Below are 11,786 nucleotides of genomic sequence, written 5' to 3' on the forward strand. Positions count from 1 at the left end.
CTGCATCTTGGTTGGGAGAACAAGAAGAAATCTGATCACCCCTGGCAGAAATTCACACTGTAGGAAGGAATAAAACAGGAGGCCAAACCCCCCAAATGGCTGGTTCTCATTGTTCATCACAGGCATTGATTAATGAGCAAAGTTGTCACAGAAATACCCCTGACTCCAAACCATCTTTTTTTAAGCATGAAGGGGCCAACAGGCCCACTGAATCTGACTCAAGGAAGCTACTGAAATGATCCTATGTTATTGCAAGCTTATTAGAAAGGGTCCCAGAAACCGATACAGACACACAAGGTACCCAAACCCGGAGACTCAATCTAGGATTAGAGGATCGGGAATGAACATGTTCTATGCGGGCTTTGGAGGAGGTGAATCCAGATTTCTTGCCAGACTTTTCATACTCTTCTGTCTGTCCTTCTAATTATTAAACTTGCCCATGGTAGACTCTTCCAAGAGTCATCAAAATTTTGTCAAGAACAAAAGCCATGGCAATAACTAGCAGTTGTTCAGGAAAGGGGTGAGGGGAGAGGAGCAAATTAGAGGACAGTCATTCATTCCATGTTAAAAAACCTGCCCACCTGTCATGAAGGAGGGCTCATTGAATTATAAGGGGAAGAGTAGTAGTCATGTACAGATGTGAGAATCAAAAAGGCTGAGCACTGAAGTTCTGATGCTCTCAAATGGTGGTGCTGGAGAAGACTCTTGAGAGTCCTTTGGACTGAAAGGAGATCCAACTAGTCCATCCCAAAGGAAATCAACCCTGAATCTTCATTGGAAGGACTGACGCTGAAGCTCCAATACTTTAGCCACCTAATTCGAAGAGCTGACTCATTGGAAAAGACCCTGACACTGGGAAAGACTGAGGGCAGGTGGAGAAGTGGGTGGCAGAGGATGAGATGGTTGGATGGCATCACCGACTCAATGGACTTGAGTCTGAGCAAACTCCAGGAGATGGGGAAGGACAAGGAAGCCTGGCGTGCTGCAGTCCACGGGGTCTCAGGGTCGGACACAACTTAGTGACTAAACAACAACAATATGACCAAATTTTATGTTAAAAAGTAAACAATGACAGTGTTATAGGAGGTACAGATAAGGTGCGTGAAATACAGGGAAGGAATCCCTTGTAATAATTTAGGGGAGGGATGTTATACACATAACAAGGGATGGAGAAATTGGAGAGGTGGGAGAAACACTAAAGTGGAAAAAATAACGAGAGAATTCAGTGATTAGATTGATGTATTTATGACATCGTTGTAGGACCATGAAGTAGAATACACATGTTGCTTGTGTGACATGAGATTGTTATTCAGGGACCGTCCCTCCATTCTTGCAGAATTTCTGTGGGAGGAGTATATTTCTCCAACACACAAATGCGTAACTTATAATAATGAGTGGAAAGGATAGCATGCACGTTACAGTTCTGAGCCTTGAGAGGTATGGTTTGTTTTTCCTCATCCTCTTTGGGGTCATCTGTCCCCCTTGATGAGCACGTTCCCTGTCTCGCCTCCTGGTCCCTGAAGATGAACACACACAGCAACACTGACTGTGTCCAGAGCCCAGGTCCGGCTGGTCCCAGCCACCCAGGGAATCCCCACCCCGCACCCTGCTCCCACACAGACACACAGACGGGAAATAAGTGCTTGTGCCTGAGTGCGACTGAGTTCCCGTCGTTGTTCAGGAGCCAAAGTGGATTGATGCACCACAGGGCCCAAATTTCAATGAGCCGTTATGCCCAACTCCACGTTCCTTTAAAAATAATTGACCACAAGCTTTACCCTCTTTTCTTTAAATACTAAAAGATCAAAGGAAGATAATTCTTTTTTTAAAAAGAGTTTTTGATGTGGACCATTTTTTATCTCTATTGAACTTGTTATAATATTGCTTCTGTTTTATGTTTTGGTTTTTTGGCCCCGAAGCACGTGAAATCTTAGCTCCTCAACCAGGGGCGAAATCTTAGCCACTGGACCGCCAGGAAGCCCCAAAGGATGATATTCTTAAATGGATACACCTGATATGCTTTTATTTGGGGGGTTATTTTTAATCAATTATCCTTATGTAACCATGAACCAAGACATGTAGTTATAAAGATTTAAACTTCCCCTCAAACATGAGAATTTAGATTTTTAACACTATTGATTGTGCAAGTTGACTAGTTCTCAGTGTAAGCAACAGCATAAAGCCATGTAAAAAGTAGATATGCAAAAGTTAATTTTACTTAGACTTGAGTAGATTCGCTTAGGTTAATCAGTTAGATGTTTCTGGGGCACACACGGTAAAAGTTCTAGTCCCTAAACCCACTCAACAAAGACCTTTAAAATTTTCGACCTTTTCATCCACTTTAAATGCTATCATTAGCTCTCTTCTTGGTTTGAAACAAAGCATATAATGTTTTTATTAGTGCAAATATCAGTAAATAAAAGAGTGATCATGCTTTAGGAAGAGTTTATTTGCAAACCTTCAAAAGCAGTTTACTTTCATATCCAATGTATATGCAGATTATAGTTCAGATAATGAGGACATGTAATAAACAGATAAAATTCACTGAAAGGTTTGCCAAGATGTATTCTTTTGTTTGCATTAAACACACTCTAGGAGGTTGTAATTTTCCCTCTTTCATCAAAGGACATTAGCTTTGGTTTATTTCTTAAGAGTTTTATTGAGATCATATCATTTGACATTAATGGACTTGGGAGAAAGCTGGGTGAACATATATCAGAGAGCTTATATCTGAAGTCCAAGGGAGCGGTACCCGGGGATGCAGAGAGGGCTAGGGAGCACCGATAACTGGGATGTGCAGAGTCTTTTTTAGATGATTTAGCACAATCTGTGACGAAACAGATTTGCCAGGGAAATATGCAGAAGCCTCAGTCTGGTGCACCCTCCTCTTCAGGAGTCGTCCTTAGAGTTCGTGGGCTGGCATCACCAATATATCAATTTCCTACCACTTGGTTTCTTTGAGTCTGTTTTTAATTGTGGAAGTAATAGAGCACTGTTGAAGAATATGAATAAGGTGAAAGAAATATCATCCTTTTAACCTCATCCTACTTTCATTTCTGCATGTCTTTCTCAAGATTTGAAGAGGGCTTTCTGAGTGCATACTTACTGACACTGTCTCTGTCTCAGCTCATGTAAGTCTTATGACAGCAACGGCATGTATGATTGTCCTTGTAGAGAGAGATGCATGGTCATTTACCTGTGACCTGTGAAGGAGGTAGCCAAAACCAGATTCAGCTCCTCTCAGCCTATCACCTACCTTCTTTTATGTAACAAAAGCTAAGACTGCACTGGGAAGATGGCTAAGTAAGGTTTTAGAACAATTGTCAGTAAATCCCACAGTTTTCTTCCCCTCCACTCTGCTTTACCACCCAGTCTCAGGTCAAGCGAGAAAACGTGGCTATGTGAGGAATTTGGAAAACAAAGAAGCTGACCCTCGCCTGAAACATTTAAAGGCAAGAGGTGGGATGGAAGGAATCCAGAGGGCTCAGCACAGAAAAGGAAACTGAGTCAGGATGGACCCTGCAGAGAGGAGGAGAGGACCACTGCAGAGGACCATCCGTGGCCTGCCTGCAAGAGTAAGAGGGTGTAAGAAGTCCTCCACGAGGGGCAGGAGTTCAGACGGACATCATTCACGGCCACCCGCGTGGGCCACTGCCCAAGTCACTGGGTGGGATCACGGGTGGTCTCTGAAGAGTCCCTAAACACCCTGAGGCAGAAAGGCCAGCATGTAACTACGTGCCTCCATCGTGGGTCACTGGACCAGTGCACAAACTGATAACTTTTAAGACCCAGTTCCTCTTCTCTGACTCCTTATCGCCAAGGAGGGGCCAAGCAGCACAGTAAGGAAGGAGGAACAGAGAACAAGGTGGACAGATGACAGATCCTCCACCTTCCGCACTCCAGGTTTCCAAATTCTAAGTCGGGTGTCCAGGGAAGAAGCGTGAAGCAGGATTACACAACGAAGGGCTGGCGCTGTGTTTGTTTCTTAAGCTCAAACTGGACTTCTGTATACTCAAAAATGAATTTACCAGAGGTTTTTGTCCAAAAGCAAAGAAGGTAGATTCAACACAGAACTTTAACAGGCTACTGTGAAAGAAAAACATAATTTTTTCACTGTTTCACATCTCTGAACGTAGCTCATTCAATCAACAAGTATGTGGAAGTTGAAGTTGCATCCCAAAACATTTTTACCTATTTACAAGTTTCATCAGTGATGAAGGAAAGTTAGTTCTATGATGCTTTTGCTAGCTTTAAAAATTCCCTTTTGATGTTTACTGTAATTTAACAGATGAAATATGACCTTAACTTAATGACAATGTTTAATCATCAACATAAGTAAATATTTTTATTTGCTTATCTGTTATCTATATTTGCTCATATAAATTAGCTACAACATTGGATAGTGTATCTATTAGTTAATTATTTTGTTATGAATTTGCACATGGCATTAACAAGAGAGACAAACTCCCTTTGGGTACTCTGCAGCTTGCCTTTCAATATAAAGTAATTTTTTATGTATGAAATTTGAAAAATGTATTGTAATTCCAACAGTCAACTTTTTCCTTTCAATTCTCCTCTTTGGAAATTTCGGGGAAAAAATGTCTATCTTTTCTTTATTCTTTTGTCACGGGGTTTCTAACGTGTAAATGTTTGACTGTTTCTCCCATCTGGAGTTCATTTGTATAAGGCTCAGAATCTGATAAGCATGCGTTGAGTATAACAAGTTGGCTGGAAAAACCTGTTGTTTGTATGGATATATCACTTTCAGCAATATTGGTATTCCAGTTTAAAGCACAACAAATGTTCTCACTCTCTAGTAAAGGCTGAGGAGAATTTCATAATAAATTTTCCTTACAAAAGGAATTCAGAATTTTCCCCTTTGTAAACACCAAGCTGTCTGAACGTAGCTCTTTCCTTTTCTCTGCCCCAGCCCCTCCCCACCAGAGCAGACACACCAGCCCCTGTCAGGGACGCAGACCGTCCTCCAGTTTGTCGCTGTCCAAGAAAGGCCATCACCTCTGAATCATTTTTTCCCCAAACATAAATCCTTGGGCCAACAAAGAAAAGTGGTATTTTTCCATCTCCATAATTCCTGTTATTTTAAGTCGATCCTTTAACCAAAGTGGCTTTGTGTTTCTTTTTCCTTGATAACTCACAGGTTCAAATGTAAAAATTTATTATTACAAGGAACAATTATGAGGTTCAAAGCATACTGGGTGCATTCCATGCTTCTCCTTCTGGTGCTGATCCACAGAACGGAATACTTGTGGTTCTCCATTCGCATGGAGTGGACGGGTTCCAGCCACTGGTGGTGAGCGGCTCTAATGAAAGTCTGCCTTCGTCAGACCCATCGGGGGCCCAGCATCGCGGGAGGTGGCCCAAGTGCCCTGCTGGAAGCATCTCGGCAACAAGACTTTGACCATTAACTGGCTCCATCCAAGGGGAAACCACGAAGTGGGGGGGTGGGTGTCGGGCTTTGCTGATTTTCTTAGTTTGAACGTTATTCTAGATTTCAAGACCTCTTTCCTAAGATGTTGAACTAGAAAAACCACTGACCTTTTAAAACACTTTTTGTTTTTACTTCTTCAGTTCGGTTTGTTTTGCATTTTGATAACCCCTTACTCGTAAACTACCTTATTTAATGAGATACTACAGGCACGGTTAATTACTGCTGACTATTCCCTCACCATCCCTGTTTACTTCTCTTATCAGACCAGGACATAATAGTTCCCTTTTTGGTGCCTCTATAGCACATATATCCCTGCAGAAGGAAATGGCAGCCCACTCCAGTATTCTTGCCTGGAGAATCCCATGGACAGAGGAACTTGGAATGGGTATTATAAAAATTTACTTATAAATGACAGAAATAATAAATAAAATAATATAAATAATCAGTAATGTTGATGAGCCAAGAATTCATCAAAAGCAATTGCTTGAATTTTAATAGCCCTATAATGGATTCCAATATTGAAAAATATTCTAGATATTCATTCTTCATTTTTGTCTTTGTCTCTTTCTTATCTGATTTATCTATACATATATATATATATATATATATATATATATATATATGGGCTTCCCAGGCAGCGCCAGTGGTAAAGAATCTGCCTGCCAATGCAAGAGAGGCAGGAGGCCAATTTTGATCCCTGGGTCCGAAAGATCCCCTGGAGAAGGGAATGGCAACCCCACTCCAGTAGTCTTGCCTGGAGGATTCCATGGACAAAGAAGCCTGGCAGGCTACAGTCCATGGGGTCACAAAGAGTCAGACCCAACTGAAGCAACTTAGAACACATAGCACACATGTACGTTTTTAAACCATTTTTTATTGAAGTGCAGTTAATTGAAGTGTAGTTAATTAAGTGTAGTTAATTCACAATGCTGTATTGGCTTCAGGTGCAGAGAAAAGTGATTCAGTTATAGACAGACGACAGACAGAAAGATAATATAGACAGATTCTTTTCCATTACAGGTTCTTATAAGACACTGAATATAGCTCCCTGAGCTATATGGACTTCCATGGTGGCCCAGTGATAGCGAAGCTCCTGCCAGTGCAGGAGACATAGCTTTGATCCCTGGGTCAGGAAGATCCCCTGAAGAAGGAAATGCAACCCACTCTAGTATCCTTGCCTGGAGAATCCCATGGACAGAGGAGCCTGGAGGACCACAGCCCACAGGGTCACAAAAGAGTCGGATACAACTTCGTTGTTGCTCAGTCACTAAGTCGTGTCCAACTCTTTGTGGCCCCGAGGACTGCAGCACTCCAGGCCTCCACGTCCTTCACCATCTTCCAGAGTTTGCTCAAACTCATGTCCATTGAGTCGGTGATGCCATCCAACCATCTCATCCTCTATTGCCCCCTTCTCCTCCTGCCCTCAGTCTTTCCCAGCATCAGGGACACGAGTCAGCAACTAAAAAACAACAATCCTGAGCTTTACAACAGGTCATTGCTGCTTATCTACTTTATATATAGTAGTGTGTATATGTTAACCCCAAATGTATATAATTTTATTATAGAAAAAAGGGTTGTATTTTAGTTACCTGTGCACATGCCTGCCTCCTCTAAATAGTGAGAGCTTTTCAAGGATAAGAATGTATCTTATTGGTCTCCATTGGTCTAGCACGTCATACAATGTCTGGTTACCAGATATTATCAAAAGCACACCAACCGTTGTTGCTCAGCTGGTAAGCTGTGTCTGGCTCTCTGTGGCCCCATGGACGGCAGCGCGCCAGGCCTCCCTGTCCCTCATCTCCCGGAGTTTGCTCAGACTCATGTTCATGGACTCATGATGCCATCCAACCATCACTCCCTTCTCCTCCTGCCCTCAAGAATACTGGACTGGGTCGGCTTTCCCTTCTCCAGGGGATCTTCCCAACCCGGGGATCGAACCCACGTCTCCTATATTGCAGGCAGATTCTTTATCATCTGAGCCACCAGGGAAGCCCATATCAATAACATATATAACAATACATTTGGGTAAATAAACAACTTCTGATCTATGATGCTTTGAACACCTTGAGATTTTAAAATCACTGGATAAGAATATTATTCTATTAACAGGGATTTTGCTGCTAACTATTCAATAACTGCCAGTGATGGTTACCCCTAAGCAACGCTCTGTAACCAAGTGCAGCTGGCTTTTGGTGAACAATATACTCAATTCTGCACCCTCTGGTGATGGAGACGGCACACACATACCAGATTCCATACCTTTTCCCACTGGAAACATACCAGAATACACTTCCTGTCACCCTTGGCAACTAGGTATAAATATAGCTCAATTGGTAAAGAATCTGCCTGCAGTGCAGGAGACCTGGGTTCAATCCCCAGGAAGATCCCCTGAAGAAGGAAATGGCAACCCTCTCCAATATTCTTGCCTGGAAAATCCCATGGGGAGCCTGGTGGGCTACAGTCCATGGGGTCCCAAAGAGTCCAACACAACTTAGCAACTAAACCACGATAGGATTTAACTGGGCTTTCCTGGTGGCTCACTGGTAAAGAATCCATCTGAAATGCAGGAGACACAGGAAATTTAGACTTGATCCCTGGGTTGGGAAGATTCCCTGGAGGAGGGCAAGGCAACCCACTCCAGTATTCTTGCGTAGAGAATCCTGTGGACAGAGAAGCTCGGCAGGCTACAGTCCATAGGTTTGAAAAGAATTGGACACGACTGCCAAAGCCTTTGACTGTGTGGATCACAATAAACTGTGGAAAATTCTGAAAGAGATGGGAATACCAGACCACCTGACCTGCCTCTTGAGAAATCTGTATGCAGGTCAGGAAGCAACAGTTAGAACTGGACATGGAACAACAGACTGGTTCCAAATAGGAAAAGGAGTACATCAAGGCTGTATATTGTCACCCTGCTTATTTTAGCTTATATGTAGAGTACATCATGAGAAATGCTGGGCTGGAAGAAGCACAAGCTGGAATCAAGATTGTCGGGAGAAATATCAGTAACCTCAGATATACAGATGACACCACCCTTATGGCAGAAAGTGAAGAGGAACTAAAAAGCCTCTTGATGAAAGTGAAAGAGGAGAGTGAAAAAGTTGGCTTAAAGCTCAACATTCATAAAACCAAGATCATGGCATCTGGTCCCATCACTTCATGGGAAATAGATGGGGTGACAGTGGAAACAGTGGCTGACTTTATTTTTTGGGCTCCAAAATCACTGCAGATGGTGACTGCCTCCATGAAATTAAAAGACGCTTACTCCTTGGAAGGAAAGTTATGACCAACCTAGATAGCATATTAAAAAACAGAGACATTACTTTGCCAACAAAGGTCTGTCTAGTCAAGGCTATGGTTTTTCCAGTGGTCATGTATGGATGTGAGAGTTGGACTGTGAAGAAAGCTGAGCACCGAAGAATTGATGCTTTTGAACTGTGGTGTTGGAGAGGACTCTTGAGAGTCCCTTGGACTGCAAGGAGATCCAGCCAGTCCATCCTAAAGGAGATAGTCCTGAATATTCATTGGAAGGACTGATGCTGAGGCTGAAACTCCAATACTTTGGCCACCTCATGCGAAGAGCTGGCTCAAAAAGCGTTAAAAAAGACGCTGATGCTGGGAGGGATTGAGGGCAGGAGGAGAAGGGGACAACAGAGGATGAGATGGCTGGATGGCATCACTGACTCGATGGGCATGAGTTTGAGTAAACTCTGGGAGTTGGTGATGGACAGCGAGGCCTGGGGTCGCAAAGAGTCGGACACGACTGAGCGACTGAACTGAACTGAACTGAAGTGACTTAGCATGCATGCCTAGGACTTAGCTGGTTAATAGAAGGTGGACAAAGATGATGTTCACTTATGGCTCAGTCTGAGCTACACTAGAGACTAGTTATCTGACTAAAAACATTATTTTACCTCTCTTGCTTGGTTTTCTTTCTCCAAAATAAAAGGAACTAGATTTAGAATAATTCATCTTTCCTATTCCTGTGTTCTAAGCTGATAAAATCAAATACATTTATATTTTCATTTTCATGCAAATTAGTTCATTAATAAATGTAATTCCTTTGCATGCTTGAACTTTTCCCACTATAGATGTTCTTATGACTAATTTGCAACTAAGAAGAAATGTGGAAAAATGTGCACTATGTCAGAATATCTGCTTGGGTATTAAATGGCTTTCTTCATTTCATTGTCGAGAGGTAAGAAATGAAATAACTTTCTCTTTAGACTCAGGGAGAAATGGACCAGAGGATCTTAAATATTTGAAGTTTCATCAGCAGACATCAGATTTAGTTGGAACTACAGGTACAGTGAGGATAGTCAAAGGGGACGCAGAAAGGGTCAAAGTGAAGGGATTAGTTACTCAGTCGTGCCCGACTCTTTGGGACCCCATGGACTGCAGCCCACCAGGCTCTTCTGTCCATGAGATTTTCCAGGCAAGGATACTGGAGTGGGTTGCCATTAAGTGTCCTGAAAAGGAAGCAGAAAATGAGTCTCTATCACCACAGAGAGGAAAAGAGGCCCTCTGCTTTTAGTTGGCTGTTACAAGATTCCAAAGAGGAACTCTGTTTCACAGCTGTCGGGAGAGAAACACAACTGTGACCAACAATTGCGAAGCAGCCGCTTGTTCTCCATGTCAATTAGACAAGAGGAGTTGGCTTGGCCGTGCAGCCAAAGAGGCTTGATTGAAAGAGAAATCGCCAAAGCAGGGAAGTAATTAGATGGTGGGACAGGAAACTGTAAGAGATCACAGAATCTGCTTTTCTGAGAGCAGAAAATGGTTTAAATTGCCTCTGCCTTGTATGTTATCTGAAGGCAGGAAGGTGTCCCAGTTAATCTCTTACAGACTCATGTAGGGAACATTTGGATGTCAGCCTGATTTCTGGCACATTTCTCCTCCCAGTAGGTCCTCACATACACCGTGGACATAACTCAGACTTTTCTAAAACTTCCCTTTACAAGTAACTTCCCCAATCTGCTGTCAACTAACTTGACCCGAAAATGCTAAAGAGGTCAGGTTGGGTCCTACGAGACGAAATCTCTCCACAGAAGACAAAACCTCAGATCAGGCAAGCTTTCCAATCACGTCTACAAAGTCTTCTCTTTTATCATAGTGAGCTAAGTCACTTCAGTCGTGTCCAACTCTTTGTGACCCATGGACTGCAGCCCACCAGGCTCCTCTGTCCATGGGATTCTCTAGGCGAGAGTACTGGAGTGGGTTGCCAGGCCCTCCTCCAGGGGATCTTCCCCACCCAGGGATCGAACCCACCTCTCTTGCATCTCATGCACTGGCAAGCAGGTTCTTTATCGCTAGTACCACCTGGGAAGCCCTCTTTTATCATAAGTCCTGGTTAAAACCTACTGAGCAAGTATACGATGAGAAGGCTCTGTAGCACGCTGCAGTGTCTGAACTCCAGGCTGCGACATGTCCGGGGACTTTTACCGTGGGCCGTGAGCACAGGCGACTCCTATGAAGAGCTGGCTTCAGAAGAGCCAGGTGGCTCTGGGTTGCCTGGGCTTGGCGAGCAGGCTCTTCAGCGCATAGGATGTGCTTGCTCACTTGCTTTTTATCAAGGGAAAGCATTTTGATTCTGTCCAAATGCAGACACCAAACCCCAGATTCAGAGATTAAAGAAAACAGTCCTGTAAAGTGACAAGACAGACACGTCAGGGCCCTGGAAACACGCTCTTTAAACTCAGGCTTCCCAAACAGGATGCCCTGTGTCACTGACCAGATTGTCAAATCGATGTCTTGGCAGGAGCCGTTCAGGCTTCTCTGAAGATTCTCTGGATCCAGATCTCTGTGGTATGAAAACAAACAGTGTAAATATTTTCCTTGCAGTTTACATCCCAGATCTAAATATTTCCAAGCATGTCAAACTCACTTTTCTCCACCACTCCCTGCGGGGTCCGTGTAGACTTCGGCTGCCAAGGAACCCGGTTGAACTTGCCTTGGGAGGGGCTCCTTCCCCGAGGACGGGCGGAGCTCGGAGCAGCGGCCAGGAGCTGAGAGCCTGGAGCGGCCCGGCGGACCTGGCAGAGGCCCCGCGCAGGAGCAGGTGTGCGTCTGCTGGTCTCTCCGCGCAGCCGGGAGAGGCTCTGCCCGGCTGTTCCTCCGTGAGCTCGAAGCCCCGCCGCTCCCCTGGTGCCTGTTCGCAGAGAAGCATCAAGCACCCACCGGGGACATGCGCTCTTGTTTCACTAGCTTTTCCCGTGCAAGCCATTCTGTGTGTGCGTGCGTGCGTGTGCGCATGTGTGTGCACGCGTGCTAAGGCGCTTCATTCGTGTCCAGCTGTCTGTGACCCCATGCGCTGCAGCCCGCCAGGCCCCTCTGTCCC

General features: G+C 44.1%; 1 long non-coding RNA gene across 1 annotated transcript; it reads right to left on the reverse strand.

Annotated features, from left to right (window-relative positions):
* Positions 1–10,762: 10,762 nt before the first annotated feature.
* On the reverse strand, positions 10,763–11,521 carry LOC122695599. Its single transcript, XR_006341435.1, has 3 exons — positions 11,334–11,521; positions 11,181–11,249; positions 10,763–11,091 (listed from the first exon to the last, which is right to left on the reverse strand). It is a non-coding gene; the product is annotated as an uncharacterized LOC122695599 (long non-coding RNA).
* Positions 11,522–11,786: the final 265 nt, after the last annotated feature.

Source organism: Cervus elaphus, chromosome 5 (genome assembly GCF_910594005.1).
Source record: "Cervus elaphus chromosome 5, mCerEla1.1, whole genome shotgun sequence".
Taxonomy (NCBI): Eukaryota; Metazoa; Chordata; class Mammalia; order Artiodactyla; family Cervidae; genus Cervus; species Cervus elaphus.